The sequence below is a fragment of the Phyllostomus hastatus genome, unplaced genomic scaffold (genome assembly GCF_019186645.2).
Source record: "Phyllostomus hastatus isolate PE091 unplaced genomic scaffold, TTU_PhHast_1.1 phas_contig_210, whole genome shotgun sequence".
NCBI classification, from domain to species: domain Eukaryota; kingdom Metazoa; phylum Chordata; class Mammalia; order Chiroptera; family Phyllostomidae; genus Phyllostomus; species Phyllostomus hastatus.
This window is the reverse complement of record NW_025333737.1, coordinates 26858866-26868350: the sequence shown is the minus strand read 5'-3', so window position 1 is coordinate 26868350 and position 9485 is coordinate 26858866. Positions and strand designations below refer to the sequence as shown.

Here is a 9485-nt window from a genome sequence, read left to right as displayed (position 1 = left end):
AGATTTTATTTATTTATTTTTAGAGAGGGAAGGGAGGGAGGAAGAGAGAGAGAGAAGCATCAATGTGCGGTTGCTGGGGGCTATGGCCTGCAACCCAGGTATGTGGCCTGACTGGGAATCGAACCTGCGACATTATATTTTTTTTTAAATAAGTTTTCAATTTCTTGCTCTTCCTCTTCTCCTTCTGGCACCCCTATGATTCGGACGTTGGAACATTTAAAGTTGTCCTGGAGGTTCCTCAGCCTCTCCTCATTTTTTTTTAATTGTTTCTTAATTGTGTTCTGTTTGAATGTTTCTTTCTTACTTCTGCTTGAAACCATTGATTTGAGTCCCAGTTTTCTTCCTGTCACTGTTGGTTCTCTGTACATTTTCCTTTATTTCACTTTCCATAGCCTGCACTCTTTCCTCTTTTTTGTGACCAAATTCAACCAATTCTGTTAGCATCCTGATCACCGTGCTTTGAACTATGCATCTGATAGTTTGGCTATCTCTTCGTCACTTAGTTGTATGTTTTCTGGAGTTTTGATCTGTGCTTTCAATTGGGCCTTTTTCTGTTTGTTTTTTTTTTTTGTTTGTTTCCTGCACCTGTTACATAGTAAGGGGCAGAGCCTTAAGTATTCACCAGGGCGGGGCAACCCACATCACTGCGTTGTGACGCTATATGTGGGGGAGGAGTCTGAGAGAAAACAATGGCTCTTGCTCAGCTCTCCACTGGTTTTCAGTCCCTTCCGCGGATTCCCACAATCAAACTGGGCCCTTCCGGTGCTGATTCCCAAATGAGTGGGTTTGTGTACGTTCTAGGACCTTGTGGGTCTCTCCAACAAACTCTCCTGTAAGGCTGGAAGTCTCCCCGCTGCCTCAACCCCCACAGATTTTTACAGCCAGAGGTTTTGAGGCTTTATTTCCCCGCACTGGAACCCTGGGTTGCGAGGTCTGTCTCTCTCCCCAGTTGTCCCTCTTGGTTTATCTGCACGCAAATGTAGGGCCACCTGCTCCACCAGCCATCGCCTTGCCCACCCCGGTCCTCCAGCCGCCACCTTGTCACCAGTCCTCTCTGCCCGGCTTCCCGGTCCACCCCTCCTACCGGTCTTGGTGAGTATTTCTTCTTTAACTCCTTGGTTGTCGGACTTCCATGCAGTTCAATTTTCTGTCAGTTCTGGTTGTTTTTTGTTTTTAAATTTGTTGTTGTCCTTTTGGTTGTACGAAGAGGCACAGTGTGTCTACCTACACCTCCATCGTGGCTGGAAGTCCTGTGTTGATTTCTTATTTAATTTCATTGTGGTCAGAGACTGTGGTCTGGGTGATATTGATTCTTTAGTATTTATTGAATCTTGTCCTGTGGCTTAGTTAGTGATCAATTTTGTAAGTGTTGCATGTGTGCTCGAAGAGAATGTGTACTCTCTAACTGCTGAGTGCAGAGTTCTATATTAGTTCAATAAATACAGGTAGTTAATTGTGTTGGTCAAATCTTCTATATCCTAGTTCATTACTGGTCTTTTAAATCTGTCAATTACTGACAAAGATGTGTTAAATCTCCCATCATGAGGGTGAATTTCTGAACTTCTCCCTATAATTCTGTCAATTTTTGTTTTACGTGCGTGTTATTAGATACATACAGCTTAGAAATGTAGTTTCCCCATGAATCAAACCCTTTATTAATGTATGTATGAGCCTCTTTTCTGTAGCAGTTTTGTTTTTGCTTTAAAGGATATTGTGCCTCATATTAATATAGTGATAGGACCAACTACTCTTCCCTACTTAACAGCACTGCTTCGGAAGTGCTCCTTTTTCTCTTCATCAGTTGTTTCCCATCTCTGTTGGTTTATTCCAATCTGAATGAAACCATGTTGCTATTTTTCTATCGTAAAGAAAAATTCACTTGACCCCACTTCCTCCTTCAGCAATTCTTTGTTCCCCTTTACAGAAGAATTCCTCAAAAGAATAACATTCAGTTCTCTCCTCCCATTCTCTTATTTTATTCACTGTTTTACATTATGTTTTTAAATAACCTATTGTATAGAAACAGACTCAGAGAGACAGAGAATGGATTGACAGTTGTCTGAGGGGAGGGGTTTTGGGGGACTGGGTGAAAAAGGTGGAGGGATGAAGGAAAAGAAAAAAGAAACTTGTAGACACAGACAACAGTAGGGTTGTTAGTGGAGGGAAAGTGGGTGAGGGCAGGTAGAAGAGGGCCAAAGGGGGATAAATAATGAAATGGTGACAAAAAGAAACTTGACCTTGAATGGTGAACACACAGTGCAATGTATACAGATGTGCATTATCGAACTGTACACTTGAAACCTACATAATCTTATTCACCAGTGTCATCCCAAAGAATTCAATTTAAAAAATTTAATATAAAAATGAATAAATAAACAGTTATATTTCAGAAGAAATACACAAGCATATAGAAAATTAGAAATATAGATAAGCAAAAATAATAAAATGAAAACATCATATTCTCACTATGCTGAGAGTTTCAATGTTAATAACTTAGTAAAATTACAGTAATAATTGGATCTTATATATATATTAATGTATGGTTTTTTAAATCAATATGAGATCATATTACACATACCATTTTATAACCTCTTTGTATCATTTATTCACCTCTGCCTTTCCAAATTGGAAATTTTTCATTTCACTTGATACATAGACTATAAGCAAATTTTCCCAATTACCCCCAAAATGCCCTTTATAACTGATTTGTCCATACCAGTATCTAACCAATGGCTACATGTTACATCTGGTCTTCTAGTAAAATCCCCTTTTTTCATGACACTAACTTGTTGAAGGGACTAGACCAGACGTCCTACCTTTTGAATTTGTCTGGTGCTCCCTCCTGGTACTGTTTAGCTTGTCCCCTTATAACCTGAATTTCTTATAAACTGAAAGTCAGATCTAAAGGATTCATGGACCCAAGTTAAATTGCTTTAATGAGATAGGTATATGACAGATGGTGTTGTACACCTTACATTGCACCTCATCATAAAATACCATATCTGGTGACACACCTATTGTGACAGAACTATTGGCCACTGGTTCAGGATGAGGAGAGCCTAATCCCTTCAGTTTGAATTACACTTCCCCCTCGAGACTAGAAAGAATGTCATTTCCCTGCCTGCTCACTGTCCTGATGGGTTTAAGCCAATTAACAATCCTTGCATGAATCAGGAATTTCATAGGGTTTGCAAAATGATAGTGTTCAAATTCTAGATCTTTCAGTAAATTCTTTCCTTATCAACTGAATTTATTTGATTATCCTAAAATATAGTTCCTACCATAAAGGCAAGATAAATGCTTATTTATTTTCCTTTCATCGCCAATTTTCAAAGTAAGTTCAGTTAAATAGCCACATAAAATGATAGCAAATAACTATCCTTAAACCCATTCTAATGGGCTTGTACTCGCACCAACACACGAAACTCTGGTTAACTTCACTGATGACCTCCAGGTTGCTCCATCAAGGGGCAAGTCTAGTTCTCACCTGATTTGACCTATCAGCAGCATTTGAGACAGTTGATCACTCCTTCCTCTTTGAAACGCTTCATTTATTTGACTTTCAAGACACCACCTTGCCTTAATTATCCTGCTACTTCCCTAGGCATTCCTTCTCAGACTCCTTTGTTAGTTCCCGTCATTTACCTGACCTCTTTAATTGGGGTTCCCAAAGCGCCCTCCTTGGACTTCTCTATCTACGCTTATTCTTTTTTTGACCTTGAACCAAAAGGACATTTCAATTCCATCTCCCTACCTTAACAAGCCCCAAACCCTTCCGTCCCTACATTGAGTTAAAACTTGAGCTACTCAAGCTTTCTGTGTCTGACCCCCTTTCTCTATTCCACCGTATTCCCAGCCATGGTGGCTTCAGTTTAATACTCCGTGATAACTGCTCTGGTTTTACGTTCGCTGTTTTGGCTCCCTAAGGACTTTCCTTACTTTCTTGTGCGTTCAGTTATGCATTTAAAAACTAGGATTTATCACTAAGAATCATTTATCTCTTTCCCTCCCCCCCCAAAAAAATACCCCTCCTTTTATGCTTGTAACTATTAGTGTTATGGAATGAATTACCACCAGCTGGGTCTTTGGGCAGAAGAAGTGTTGTTTTAGACTGTGGGAAATTGGTGATTTGGATATAATATGGAATCCATTTCCTTTAGCTGTCAAAAACAAAGCTATGCTCTTAAAAATATGTTTGTTATATCTTATGTAGCATGTGTAGGTGTTGTAGCAGGAGGATTTTTAGAGTATTTAGTCTAGCCACATTGCCAGAAATGGAAGTGCAGCAGTCACATCTGTGCTGTCCCCTGGCCATGGCTGATGGGTCTGCGACCCGATACACCAACGCCCCTCTGTGTTTTGTGCACGTTGTTCGCTCTGCCTGGAACAGCCTCACCCGTGCTCACCCTCTCCCTTCATGCACCTAGCTGACTGATACCTATCCCCAGAACTCAGCTCGGAAATCGTTTTTGGTTTTTTTTTTTTTTTTTTCAAAAAGCTTTCCTAGGTTCTCTCCACATAGAGTGAGTCCTTCCCTTCTTTGTAGTTTGCAGGTGGTTTGGGGATGTTCATTAACATGATAGTTTTAATGATCTGTTCACACATTTATTTGCTTGCTAATTTTGAGTTTATTTAGGCTGAGACTGGTCTTACTCCTCTGTGCACTCCCAGCACCAAGTACAGGGCTTGCAAGTTAAGTGCTCAAGAATGTTTATTGAATTTCTAAAGACACAGTGAGGAATGGGGCTGGAATGAAAAGAGAGAGGATTTGGGATAAGACTCCAGGTGGAAGAGGTGGATTTTGAAGAGAATCAGAAACGCCTTTGGAAAGCAGAACCTGCTGGCTAATTGCCCAGAAATGTGTCCTTCGCCTCCTTTGCCCGAGGCATTTCCGCCTGCCCAGGAGTTCCCTCGGAATTCCCGGAGCTGTTGTCACCCTCAGGACGTCAGGTCTACACGTGAGGCTTCCCAGCTGCCCGCCACTGCTCACGGGCTCTCCTGGTTGACCAGTACTTTCTGTCTCTGTCGTCAAAAGAGCACTTCCACATATACTATCTCATTTACTCCTTATAATAACCATGTTGAAAAAGGGATTTCTCCCTTTTACAGATGAAGAACTCTTAGAGAGGTTAAGAACTTTGCCCCAAATCAAACAGTAGTGGTAAGTGGCAGTGCCAGGATTTGAATCCTGATTATTTAACTCCAAAACTCACATTCTAAACACGACACTAATCAGTCTGATTTCCAGTAGGACGCAGGATAAATCTGACACCTTTGAATGCATGCTGAGCACAACTGTGTGACACATCTGTATGTGGAAAAAAAAAATACTTGTAGACAAAGTCAGGGATGGTCCACGTGAAAATGTAACTTGTCCTAGAGTAGAAATATTCACCAACCACTAACATGTGTCTGGCCTTTATTTTATTTATTTATTTATTTATTTAGAGAAGGGAAGGGAGGGAGAAAGAGGAGAGAAATACCAATGTGCGATTGCCTCTCACATGTCCCCACCCCCTACCGGGGACCTGGCTGGCAACCCAGGCAGGTGCCCCAACTGGTGATCGAACCAGCGACCCTTTGGTTCAAAGGCCAGCACTCAGTCCACTGAGCCACACCAGTCGGGGCTGTCGGGCCTTTATTTTAAAAAGAAACATCAATTTGCCCTTCCACTTATTTATGCATTCATTGGTTGATTCTTATATGTGCCCTGACCAGGGATCGAACCCACAACTTTTGTATATTGGGACAATGCTCTAACCTGATCTACCCAGACAGTCCTGGGTTCAAATACTGACTTTTGCTCTTACCCAATATGCCAAACTGGAGAAAGATAGTCTATTAAAGGGGGTAATGTGTAAAATGGGATAATAATACTTAAAGGGTTTTTGTAAGGATTAAATTGTTTAGATTTACTTGTTTATTTTTCATTACATATTGGTTTTGAGGGTACAGCTTAGTGGTTAGACAATCATATACTTTACGCAGTATTTCCCTCGATAATTCCAGTACCCCACCTGACACCATACATAGTTATCACAATGTTATTGACTATATTTCCTATGTCTTACTTCCTCATGACTGTTTTGTAGCTACCAATTTGTTCTTCTTGGTCCCTTCAACTCTTTCACCCAGTGCCCCAACCCCACCTCCCCTCTGGCAATCACCAGTTCCTTCTGTTTCTATGTATCTTGTTAAATTTTGTTTGCTTATTTTGTCCTTTAGATTCCACATATAAGTGAAATCATACAGCATTTGTCTTTCTCTGATGCATTCCACTGAGCATAATATCCTTCCATGCTGTCACAAATGGTAAGAATTCATACTTTTTATGGCCAATATTCCATTGTATATATTCCCACAGCTTTTTAATCTACTCATCTATTGATGGACACTTGGTTTGCTTCCATAGCTTGGCTATTGTACATAATGCTGCAGTGAACACAGAGGTGCATATATTCTTCTGAATTAGTGTTTTGGGTTTCTTCAGCTAAATCCCTAGAAGTGGAATCGCTGGGCAGTAAAGCAGGTTCATTTTTAATTTTTTGAGGAAACTCCATACTGTTTTCCACAGTGGCTGCACCAATCTGCATTCCCACCAACAGTGCACTAGGGTTCCCTTTTCTCCACATTCTCACCAGCACTTGCCATTTGTGGATTTATTGATGATAACCATTCTGACAGGTATGAGGCGGTATCTCATTGTGGTTTTAATGTGCATCTCTCCCATGATTAGTGGCGTTGAGCACCTTTCCATATGTCTATCGGCCGTCTGTATGTCCTCTTTGAAAAAGTGTCTGTCAGATCCTCTGCCCATTTTTTAATTGGATTTGTGTTTTTAGTGTTGAGTAGTACCAGTTCTTTACAAATTGTAAATATTAACCCTTTATTAGACATATCATTGGTGAATGTGTTCTCCCATTTAGTAGGTTGTCTCTTAGTTTTTTTGATGCATTTCCCTTGCTGTGCAAAAACTTTTTGGGTGATATAATCCCATTTGTTTATTCTTCCTTTTGATCGGTTGGTTGTGTTACAGAACAACAAGGGAGGGGGCCTGGGGCAAAGTACTATTACCTGAAAGAAACCCCCCAGGTTCGTTATGTCCGCTGGAAGAGGAAAGACATCTCTCAAGGCCAGAGATTCGTGAAAAGGAAAGGAAATGTTTATTTAATGCTATACAGACTTAAAGTAGTGACCTAATGTCTTCATCAAAATCCCAAAGTCCCTTAAAACACCCACAAACACACACAGTCCTTCCTTCCCCCTTTGCCCAGTCTGGGGTACCGTATCTCAGGAAAAGAAATAGAAGTCCGTGGCTCAGGCAGCCCCTGGTTCTTCTCAGTAATCCGTCTCGGCTGATAGGCCTCCCTCGGTTCCCGGCACCATCAGCTGTGTCGCCGGGATCTCTGCTAAAGCCGGGTGGTGGTTCCCCCTTCTAAAGCTGCAGGGATGTCCCCACTCTGGCAAAGTCGAGAGGTTCTCTTTCCATTGCCCCAACTGCGTGGTCCTTCTCTGCACAGAGATGGCCCATGGTGTCCGTGGGTGTCCCCACTCTGCCAAAGCCGAGTGGTGGTTCTTTGCTAAAGCTACATGGTGATTCTCTCTCGCAGGGCCGTGGGAGTCCCCACTCTGCTAAAGACTGAGTGGTTCTGCCCCCAATGGCTGCCATCTCTAGGTTTAAATCCCCGCACCAATCTTCCTCTACAGCCTCATTTCCGACTCCTCCCACAATCAACCACACTTGCCAGCACTCCCATATCCTTCCAGCTTTACTGGGCTGCCATCGTGAGTCTGGGCAGGCGTGGCCCCATGTCATGGAGCCAATCTTCTCCAAGCTCTCATGCAGGCGCTGTAACTTGGGGAACCTGCTCTCCCAGTCATGTTCTGGTGGGGAAGTTACTTTCATTCCCCTGGCCCAGAGCATGGCACAGCTATTTAACATATCCATGCAACCAGTCAAAGGTTATAGATATGTTAAATGACCACACCAAAGGGTAGCTGCAAAGCTGTTGCTATGCAAACCAGCTCTCAAAGGCCCTGCTCCATTTGTCCCTTCCCCTAACCCACACCTGTTGTGGGGGGGGGGGGGGCGAGGACATCCTAATATTTCCTGAACACCTTGAATTTTGGACCCCATTCTAAATCCCTATTTGAGGCCCCCCTCTTCACTGCACCCTGTTACAGTTGTAACTTCATCCTATAGACCAAAAGGTCACAAGTTCCATTCCAAGTCAGGGCATATACCCAGGTTGCTCTTTGATAACTTACCCACTATTTGGGGTGCATACTAGAAGGTGACCAATGGATGTTTCTTTCTCCCTCACTAGAAACAATGAAAATAAATAAATAAATAAATAGTTAAATAAATAAATAAGAGAGTTTAAAAGCTCTCAATGCCTCAAGAATTTCTGGATCAAAGAGAATGGGCTATTCAATGTCTTTCAATGAGTATTGCCAGATTGCTTTCAAGACAGGTTTTCAATGTCATACTCTCATTAGCAGCATAGGAGTGCCTGGCTCACATTAATAAAAGGAAATCTACTCTTGATAACTGCAAAACATTAGCTTAAACTTCTATTTCTTTGATTAGTGAGGTTGGACATTCTATCCTTCAATTTATAATAGTTTAGTGAATTGTTTATTCTTATCCTTTGCTCATTTTCCTATCAGGGTACTGTTTCATCCTTAAACTGTCGCTTTTACAATAAAATAAAAACTAAAAATTAGCCCTGGCTGATGTGACTCAGTGGATTGAGTGCCAGCCTACAAACCAAAGGGTTGACGGTTCAATTCCCAGTCAGGGCAAATGCCTGAGTTGTGGGCCAGGACCCCAGTGCGGGTGTGCCAGAAGCAACCACACCTAGATGTTTCTCTCCCCTTTCTCCCTCCCTCCCCCTCTCTCTAAAGATAAATAAACAAAATCCTTTAAAAAAACACCTTGTTGGTAGTGCATGACTGCTAAACACCAGCAGAGGTCCACAATGGCGCACTCGCCCATCAGTGAACTTTCAAGGCCAGCGGGGGTCCTTTATTCCCCATGGCGGAAGCAAGGTTTCCACAAATCACCATCGCGGGAATTGCAGCAAAGGTATCGGTTTCCCCAGCCCCTGGAAGAAGCTCTCGCGGGATCTCAGCTGTCCTTGGGACCTACGACCTGACTACAAATCCCAATATGCAACTTGCTAAAGGCCCCAGAATCCGAATGAAGTCTGGGTCCAAGGTCATGTGTCTGTCTGCGTAAGGCGTCCGGTCATCTCTCTCACGCCTTTTTCTACAGCTTCCACCTTAGCCGCCATTTTGTGCGAGAGGTTACGGAACTTCTGAGTCCCACCGTCTCTATGGTCTAGCATTTCGGGGATCAACCAATCGGAAGCCGCATCTTGGGGGAAAACCCCGCCTTTACCCGCAGGGAGGCGGGAAATGCCACGAAGCTCCTGTGAAAAGAGAGGAAGGAGCTGTGGAAAACCAATAAGAAAGGAGGAATT

The 9485-nt window shown here is 42.5% G+C and overlaps 1 long non-coding RNA gene across 1 annotated transcript; it reads right to left on the bottom strand.

Moving 5' to 3' along the window:
- Positions 1-7358: 7358 nt before the first annotated feature.
- LOC123817224 lies at positions 7359-9091 on the bottom strand. The gene is made up of 3 exons (XR_006785383.1): positions 8938-9091; positions 8269-8323; positions 7359-7512 (listed from the first exon to the last, which is right to left on the bottom strand). It is a non-coding gene; the product is annotated as an uncharacterized LOC123817224 (long non-coding RNA).
- Between the last annotated feature and the right edge of the window lie 394 nt (positions 9092-9485).